The following is a 10,050-nucleotide window of genomic DNA, read 5'->3' on the forward strand; positions in this document are numbered from 1 at the left end:
ATATAGGTGGGACTGACTTGATTTCAACAGCACAGTTAAACACCTAGCTGATCTTTTGCTACTTTAATCACTTTAATTGCCACAATGCTTTCATATGTTGATGATAGACTGGGTTACAGCACATTATGTTTATTGGCTGGAAATCTTGCTGGTACTTCTAAGAACAGAGCTCACTCCACGTCTGCTCCCTGCCAGCCTTTTCTGCCTCTCCTGGATTCCTAAGATGCTTCCGGAACTGTCTCATCAAGATTGCTGCTTTGGTCAAGGCCCATTTTCCTCCAGCCTTGGGGGTGTGATGCTAGTGTGGAATCTCCTTGGAGTAGATTTGGCTTCAGCCCCGGCATCCTATAAGTTAGTTGGTTTACCACACCCCTGTAATATTTTAGACAAATTTATATGTCTTACTGCACTCCTAAAGGGCAGACATTGTTTTTTATTACAGAGTCTGGACAGGAAAGGAATAAAGTGTAATTAGGCCTCTGCCTCAGGGGAGCTGTTTTTCTACGCATTCCAAAAATATTTGAGTGCTCATGAGGTACATGGTACTGAGTGGGGATTTCAAGGAAGGCCATGGGCTCTGAAGAGGTTTGTGATTGTTGAGAGGTTGAAATTAAGTCATAGTTGTGAAAAGTTAAACAATGCAAGGTGTTTTGTGGTTTAAAAGTGTATCTTTTACTCTGCTCTCTGACCGGATATGCTGCTGCCACTTGAAACTGTCGAGTCTCCGTTTCAATTCCTGATGTTAGAGATTTCGCTGTTACTTAGAGTCAGAACCTATTCCATCACCTTTCTCCTCTTCCTCAGATCCAGTTTATCCTGCTAATGGCTCTTATGTGTGCCCTTCCTCCCCCTTCCTCCTTTGGGCACCCTAATTTCTGACCCAGATCATTGCGGCTCTGAGTTTTTACAGTGGCTCTTCATCAGGTCCCCCTGCTTGACAGTCACTATATCTACAAAACACCACCCCGTTTGTCTCCCTGATGCACCACTTCCTGAGAGTGCTGCTTGTCCCAGAAGCTTTTAGTAGTTCTCCATAGGGTTTTGTGTTTTGTTTTGTTAAATTTTACTTATTTATGAGAGAGAGAGAGAGAGAGAGAGAGAGAGAGGCAGAGACACAGGCAGAGGGAGAAGTAGGCTCCATGCAGGGAGCCCACCGTGGGACTTGATCCCGGGTCTCCAGGATCACACCCCGGGCTGCAAGCGGTGCTAAACCGCTGCACCACTGGGGCTGCCCTGTGTTGTTTTTTTTTTAAACTTGAAGGCCTTGAGTTCAGTGGGTACATGCCCCTTGGAATGCCGTGTAACTTGTGGCCACCAGAGTCCCATGAGCCACCAAAGATAATAATGACTAACCTGCAGGTGATGTCCAGCTCCCTAAGTTGGCAGTCAAGGCCTTCCCAGTTGCTTTCGGATCACTTTTGCGGCCTTTCTTTCACTGCTTTCCTCCACGACCTATTGGTTCCAGCTCTTCTATTTCCATGTTCTGGACAAAATGGACTTTGCTTAGCCCTTCCTGTCTCTCATTGCCCTATGACGTTCATTAATTTAGGAGGCATGTTAGCAAACACACTATTCTGCAGAGTTCTCTCTATTCTCTTACCTCCATTCTCCCATTCTTTCAACTCTCTTGGATATTTTCTCTTTGAGTGTCTGGCTTGCAAATCCTTGTACTTTCTTTCTGGCTACTTGGTATCAAAATGATTTCATCTGTCCCTTGATGTAGTTAGCTCTCCAGTTTTTGCCATTCATATTCTGCATCGTCTTGATTTATTAAATACACATACCTTCTGCTTGCTTAAATATCTCTTGTAGTTAATCTACAATAAACATGTATCTTACACATAATCGTAAAGGAGGAATTGTTTTGTGAATTTATGTAAAATGAAAAAATATAGATAAAAATGAAATGTATTCTTTGATTAAAAAAATATATTCACTTACCCTCCCCTGAACAGATTTGCTGGTTCTGCCCTTAATATTTTTATGTTGTCTTCATTCTCAGTTTTTTTTTAATTTTTATTTATTTATGATAGTCACAGAGAGAGAGAGAGAGGCAGAGACACAGGCAGAGGGAGAAGCAGGCTCCCTGCACTGGGAGCCCGATGTGGGATTCGATCCCGGGTCTCCAGGATCGCGCCCTGGGCCAAAGGCAGGCGCCAAACCGCTGCGCCACCCAGGGATCCCTACTCTCAGTTTTATATGAAAGTAGCCTTAGTGATTTCCTTATTTTACAAAAAATGAGAACATGGACCCTTTGGTTGAGTTCCTCTCCACCCACCCCCAATGGCTATTTCATGTCAGAGAGATGATTAGAATATGTGCTGCTTCAGTTCACTTCCGAATCAAACCACAAGTCCATGCCATTTAACATAATTCTCACTCACGTTTATCTCAAACTAGTATCATTGAGCTTACGTGAAAATTATTTCATTTCTGTGTGGTTTTCCAAAGGTGAAGACTTATTTTTCCCTTTTGTTATTCACATGTCCAAAAAGGTTTAAACAACAAGGAGGTCTAGCATGTGTGCTTTGTAAAAAATTAACACAAAAAACATCTATATATTAACTGCTTTAGTATTCTCAAGTTAAATTTATCATCTTCCTGGAACTTGGGTCTGTATAGATGGGACTGTTCTGCTGGCATAAGGAGGAGAAGAGGAAATGATCATTAGATTAAAGGTTTTATGAGGCCGTGAGGCCACAAGAAACCAGTAGCTCTGGTAATTGCCCCTCCCTGGCCCGATGTGGTTATTTTCCTAGTACATTGTAAAAACAGTCCTCTGATTATATCTTGAATTGAATATATTTTGTTTGCAGCGTCCTTAGTGGGTCCAGCAGTCTAGTCCTTTCCATACTGAGGATAGTTGGACTGTCCCAGCTGTCCCCAGAAAGACCAGCAGCCTTGTATTTACTTCTGGGTGTCATGAACCCCAAGGCCTTGGGAAGCCTATCATTTTACCACATTGCTCTGTGGATTCTCCTGGTTGTGCTCACTGATTTGGAAAACCTTAAGGGCCCATTTGATCTCCTACATGCTATATGACCTTCAGTCTTGTCAGACATGCCTGCCTGTAACCTTGTCTTTTCCTGGTTTAATTAGCCCCTTGCTCACCTGCACCTAACCTTCAACATTTTGGCAAAATGTGTGTTGTAACCAGCTTGCCTGCCTTCCTTCCTTCCTTCCTTCCTTCCTTCCTTCCTTCCTTCTTCCCTCCTTCCCTCCCTCCCTCGCCCCCCTCCTTCCCTCCTTTCTATCTATCTATCTATCTATCTATCTATCTATCTATCTATCTATGATTTTATTTATTCATTCATGAGAGACAGAGGGAGACATAGGGAGAAGCAGGCTCCCCATAACCAGATTTTCTTTTCTGCCAACTCAGGCTTTGTGTGGAAATTGCCTTGGAAAGCCACTATTTATTTAATTTTTATATTCTCTTTATTGGTTTTTAATTTTGAAAGCTGCATATGTGGCTTTGTTTATAAAGTCCTTTAAAATAGGCTTTTATATAAAGGAGTTTATGTGACCACTGCTCTTAGTTTGATGTGTGAAAATTCCAATCTTCAGTGTTTGTTAGCTGGAAGAGGGGAGGGGCAAATACAGATTCTTAAAGTGTGAACGCATTAGGTTCCAATAGGATCAGCTTGAGTCAACTTCCTGCGTTCCATGACACAAACTGTTCCTTGTGACCCTCATTTCAGCATGTCCTTGGTAATCAGACCTCTTGTTGCAGCCCTGTAAAGCCTGCCCACTTGAGCCCACTTTTCTTTCAAGTATTTATTGAGCACCTATATATTTTAAATTATTAGCCTGACTGACTTTTCTTGATGTTATGAACCTTTTGCCCTTTCTTAAGGATAGCGTAAGGATCAGTTACCCAAACGGCTTTGTTTTGCAGGTCACGAAGAGAATTCCTCTAGATGCAAAATCAACTCCAAACCCAGACCGCCTTCTTTGACTTGCCTATTTTGGCCATCAGCTGCCTTAAACATTCACACCATATTTGAATATCTTATTCTACAGTGCAGTATTTTTTCCTGTTGCCTTTTTTACATTTTGATGAATTATGTGCCTACTTAACCTAAACTGTGCTGACTCCATAAAATGTTTATGCACTCTTCTGAGATAGAGGGTGCTATTCTTCTGAGAAATACATTGCTCTCTCCTTGGAACCTGTGAATTTGAAGATGACTCCTGCCTGGTCACAACATGGGAATCAGCAAAGTGTTTAAAAACTGTCACAAGACAAGGCAGTCAGTAGGAGAGCATGTTCAGAGGGAATATCTGTCCCAACAGAATTACACCAAAGTATATTTTCAGGATGACTTTCTTATTTCTGCCATCTATCAGAATAAATTATTTTTCAGCTTTCTGTGGAAATCTGGTTTCTGTGTTTATTCATTTTTGTAAGTTTTTCTGTCTCTAGATAATGCGTTTTAAAAAAATGATTTTATAGTTCAAACTGAGGTTGGAAATACAAACCTGGTCATGTAGTTTGACATACCCAAGGAGACTGGTGAGTACTTTTCTTAATCATTAGTAATCATTGGAGTGCTTACTGTAGCCAAGGCCTGGAGGAATCAAAGGTAATTGAGGTCCCTGCAAATTCCAGAGCTGATAACACAATCTGGAGAGGTAAGGTCGATCTACATAGAACTGTAATACAAGGCTGTGTTTGGCCATTGCCCATAAAAAAAGTGGTTATGATGGTGAGCCACTAGAGGTTCTGTACCCACCACAGGTACAAGGTACAATTGGCAATTCCTTGTACCAGCACACCCTCAGAAATAGGACTGGAGAAATTAGGACAGATTGAAAAGCTTAGGATGGGACAGTAATTCTGTTTTGGTAGCAGGCCTCTGAATAATTCACTAATTTGGGGACTTTATTAGTTTTAAGAAATTAAAATTTTAAATGGATCTAAATTTTCACCAGTGGATGGCTTTTTGACAGCCAGCCAAGCCAAGAATGGATTTCCTGTTTTGCAGTTTGTGCTTCTGTATTCCTCCCAAACTGAACTCGTTGCTTTGCTGTTCTTACAACAAAAGAGTTTCAAGTTGAAATGACTGTCCTGCTTTCATTTCTTCCTTTCCATTTTTTTCTTTTATTTTGAACTTCAGATTTTTTTGAGGGGCAACTCCATACTCTACATTTCTAGCAAACGGCTTTTTTTTTTTTTTTTAAAATAGCTAATTTCATGGAATCCTTAAAACACTGAAGATCTGACGCTGGAGGGACCATAGTGGCAAACACTAGCTACCCCCATAGCTTTATAGATAAGGCATCTGAGCACAGACAGGGACATTTCTTGTCTAGTTTAATTCAGCTGGTCAGAGACAGACTAGGGAGTAGGATCCACATTTTGTAATTTCCCCCCTAGAGCCCTTCTCACTTGCTACCCTGCCTCTCCCAGAGTTGGAGCCAGTTTTGGGTTTCAGGTAGAAAGGAAGAATTCCCCCAACAGAGCAATTCACTTGACCTTAATATTTGTCCTCACAGAATGCAATACTGGTGGCTCCTGTGGGTACATAAGAGGATGCTACAGTGTCTGAGCCCTAACCATGGGGGAAGTATGACTATTGCAGCTGTCTACCAAGCTTCCTCAAGTCAGGTCCTGCATCCCATTATCACTGGGGGTCGACCGAAAACCTTCCCAACTGCCACTCTGCACTGCTTTCTTGCAAAGCACCCAGAGCTTTGAAGCTGAGCCTTGTGATGTCCCTAAGTAGTGACATTTCCTTTGAGTGTTGCTTTCACCTGTCTGGAGTTCAGCATATGGCATTAGCTGATAGGGACCATACATAGTTTCAGCATCACAGCCCTTAGCTGTGCATACTTGCAGCAATGATGGAGGACAGCGTTCATGATCATGGTTTGGCACAGTTCCAATTTAATGGCATAGTTGAAAGCAGAGGTCCTGACCCTGGTTGATCCAAGTCCCTGAGTTCTGCCTTACTGTCACTTCCTACTCATCCATTTTTGTATTTCCCATTTGCTCTCAATTAGACATTTTGGGAAATCCACTGGATTATATCGCTTTTTGCATTTGAACTTGCCACATGGTGGGACACAGGAAGATTAGTGTATTGACTGCATTAATAATAAAAGCACAAGGATGCAATCACGGAAGGGGCTGATTTTGTACCAGGGAGGTTTTGGTCGTCCCCCTCAGAAGGGAACGTCCTGCTCAGTAAGCCTTCTAAGGGAAGTATAAGGCCCTAATTGCAGCTTAGGCCTGAACCTAAAGGGTTCTCTCCAAACCTAGTGGGACTTACTGCTAATGAGGCCCTAATGGCCTCAGAGTAAAGCCTATGAAGAAGAAAGGAGCTCATTTCCTAGCCAAGTTGGAGATCAAAGACTTCCCAGAAAGATTGATCACAACCCCCTAAAGGCCAGGTACCATGACTGTCACCACCTAACTTTATGGCTATTGTTGAAATGAGGGAATGAGGAAATCAACTCATTTTTTGTGAGGGAGACTTGCTAAGTTCCCTTTATCCAGGAAGTCACTTAATCCTTGAACCTATTTCCTCATTTATGACATTTTTGAGAAAACTAAATACAACCAGTTTATAAACTCAGATACGTGCTTTCTCCTCACCTCATTCCTAGTAATTGACCTGTTTTGTTACAACATGGCCCATCATCTGAGATGGATGAATGGCTGCAAATCACATTTTGTTTGATAGTTCTCTTGCTCCAGTGAGTGCCAGGACCCAAGCTTGGAAGGAGCCCCGTACAGCCCTTTAAAAGGATATTGGAAGGGTCCTTCTCCAAAGCCTGTCCAGATGAATGTGGTGTGGACTCCTGGCATGATCATTACACTAGGAGAGGCCCCAGGTTTGCAGTCTTACTCCATCATTTGCAAGCAGTATTAACTTTGAGCAAATCTTTAATTTCTGGGCCTCAGTTTTTTCATCTACAGAATGGGGATACTACTTCCTGCCTTTTCTACTATACAACCTTGTTACCAGGTGAGATGGTGGTGGCGAAGATGATTTGTAACTTTTTTTTTGAGATTTTATTTATTTATTCATGAGAGAGAGAGAGAGAGAGAGAGAGAGAAGCAGAGGGAGAAGCAGGCTCCATGCAGGGAGCCCGATGTGGGACTCGATCCCGGGTCTCCAGGATCACGCCCTGGGCCAAAGGCAGGCACTAAACTGCTCAGCCACCCAGGGATCCCTGATTTGTAACTTTTAATAGTACATGAAGAATATTTTCCAAAGAAATGACAAAACTGCTATGATCCCTTGATGACTTTTCTATAAAGACAGGCCCCAGAGGGGCAGTCAACTGATTTTTTTCTACATAGGTTTTCCCTTTTGATAAGTCCCTTGTACTTGGGTTACAGAAAAATCAAAGACACACACCAGGCTCCAGGCCTGAGCTCTGAGCAGGGAGATGGATCTCTTAGAAACAATCCTAGCATAAGTGTTTGGACCACATCTTTCCTGCCCTTCCATGTTCTGTGTGAGTCCTACAAACTCTTCTACCAGAATGGCAGTATTGCTGGCATGATTTAAGATGTAGCCTGAGGGTCATTGTCTTCCGTGAACAATGTTTTTGTTTGTTTTCTTATCACTGAGCCGACAATATTTTATCATATCTTACTTTGGCATTGCTTCAGAAGTAGCGTCTTTTTGCTCATTTCTGCTGGCCAATTTTTTAACAATGGTAAGTGTTAGAATTGAAAAATGACTTTTTTAAAAAGATTTATTTTCTTTATTTTAGCAATGTGTGCTGTGTGTGTTCACAAACAGGGGAGGCAGAGAGAGAATCTCAAACAAACTCCCCACTGAGTGCGTGTGAAACCCCATGAGGGCTCAGTTTTAGGACCTTGAGAACATGATCTGGGATGAAACCAAGTCGGATGCTCAACCCACTGAGCCACCCAAGTACCCCAAGAAATGAATTTAAATCGTTGATTAGACTCCTGGAAGATTTGGCCCTGGATTTCGTCTTCCAAAAATTTGAAGTCCGTTGCTCTTTTACGAACTATATTTAAGTTGCATCTTAAAATACATATCTAGGCATGTTAGAATGGTGTCACCACCCCATCCTTCTATGCAAATGCTCTCTTCTGTATGAAGATCAAATATATATAAAATGAAGATGGGACCTTAGGCAGAAGGTATGAATTACTTTTCCCCTGCCCTTTTATGTCAACTTTTTCTCAAGAGTTGAATGGATGGAATTAATTGTAAAAAATCTGCAATTTTCACAGAAAAAGCACAGTACAGAATACAATCGTAAAGGATATTTATCATAGTACAATTAATGGAAAACAACCATAATGCACAATATAAGGAGATGCTTAAATAAGTCCTACTGCATCCGACTGAAGGAATATCATGGTACATTTAATAATTTATTTCTGTGACATATGCCTGGAAATGAAGTTGAAAAGATAGATAAAAGTACTCATACTGCCTCTGGATGGGAACTGCGAATGACTCAAATTTTCTTTCTTCCTTTTTTAGTATTTTCTCCAACAAAAAAGGTAATACTTGAGCCCAAAAAAAAAAGAAACGATAAAAATTATTTTAATAACAAAAAAAGAATGTTAAGAAAAAAAGGATTTTAAACTTATGTACATAGCAAAAAGTCTGATGAGAAATAGACCAAAACGTTGATAATGATTATTTCTTTTGCAACGTTGTATACTTTCCACAGAGAGCATGTATTCCATCATAATCGGGGAAAAAGGTGTTTTGGAGGGGACTATTGTCAGAATAGTGCCAGTATTTCCTTCAAACATTATATAACACACACACACTTTTTTTTTTTTTTAAAAAAAAGAGTAATTCAGGGTCAGGGGAAATGAAGTCAGTTAGATCTATTAAAACACTAAAGCTATTCTGAATCAATGAAAATCAAGTTCACACAGCAATTCTGATTAACTGTTTCTGATTAATTGTGCAGGACAGAGTACAGAGCATTCAGCTTATGAAACTCTGGCCTCCTTTTGTATAGGTGCTCACAGTGACGGCATGGTGGAATGAAAAGGGAGCATTGATTTTGATTCTGCCCACAGAGAAAAGTGGAAGCCTTGGGTATTAATGTTCTGGGGTCCCACATGGGTTAGAATAAGCCTCACTGTTCTTTCCCTCCCAACTGCTCCAAGCCAGTCTTTCATTCAGGCTGTGTCACTGCTTCAGTTAAAACCTCCTCCTTGTGAAATGCATTGGCCGGTTTCCCCAACTCTCACCCACCCACCCACCCACCCACCCCGCCCCCTGCAGGCCAACTCCAAAACAGGAGTATCCTGGTGGCTAAGGATGCTCAACAACTAGCACTGCTACCCACGTGAATCCGGTCAGGATTCTACTTAAGTGGATGTCAGGATTTTGACATGGTTTCCATCGTTTCTTTACACTGTCCAAAGTGTGGTACTATGCTGTGGGTTGCCACTCCAAAACAGAACAAGCAGAGCAGATGTTTTGTAAAAGTAGGCGATGTATTTGAGGAAGCATGAGTTGAGAGGCTAAGTATGACTGACTTTGCAAGCCACAAAAGCTTTTCAACAACATTCAACAGGTATTTTCAGTTCCTGTTCTTTGTCATGATGCCAGCTGCTTGAGACAGTGGGAAGCAGAAGAGAGACCCAGTCCTGAACTCCTGGAGTTCAGGGTTTAGCAGGGAGACAACTGGGTCCCAGGTGCTCCTGGTGAGTGGAGTGCACGAAGCCAGGTGATGTGGCATTGCACGTACTGGTTGCTGGGTAAGGGCACTAGAAACACTAATGGAGGAAGGCTTCTTGGAGGAAATGATCTTTAAAGGTAAACCCAGAGAATGATTAAGAGCTAGGTCAACAATTGATGAAGCCATTGCAAGAGTCCCAGAGGGAGAAGCATCCTGGATTATGGTAATAGGAAAGAAACGGAGTTAGAGAAGCAGTGTATTGGGGGCTAGCACATACAGATGATTGATTGGATGTTGGGGGAGGGAGGTTGTTAAGGGACGGGAAGGAGTCAAGGACTGCAGCCAGGTTCCCCGCCAGGTGACATTGGAGCCTTTCACTGAGATGAGGGCAGTGAGTTCAGTTTTGGA

At 41.9% G+C, this 10,050-nt stretch overlaps 1 protein-coding gene across 1 annotated transcript in view; it reads left to right on the forward strand.

Moving 5' to 3' along the window:
* ATP6V0E1 (ATPase H+ transporting V0 subunit e1) overlaps positions 1–4,380 on the forward strand; it is a 31,610-nt gene extending 27,230 nt beyond the window's left edge. The window contains exon 4 of the mRNA XM_055325676.1: positions 3,899–4,380. The gene's annotated coding sequence lies outside the window, so the exon portion shown is untranslated. The remainder of the gene's footprint in view (positions 1–3,898) is intronic.
* The last annotated feature ends 5,670 nt before the right edge of the window (positions 4,381–10,050 follow it).

This window comes from Nyctereutes procyonoides, unplaced genomic scaffold (genome assembly GCF_905146905.1).
Source record: "Nyctereutes procyonoides isolate TBG_1078 unplaced genomic scaffold, NYPRO_anot_genome, whole genome shotgun sequence".
In the NCBI taxonomy this organism is placed as follows: domain Eukaryota; kingdom Metazoa; phylum Chordata; class Mammalia; order Carnivora; family Canidae; genus Nyctereutes; species Nyctereutes procyonoides.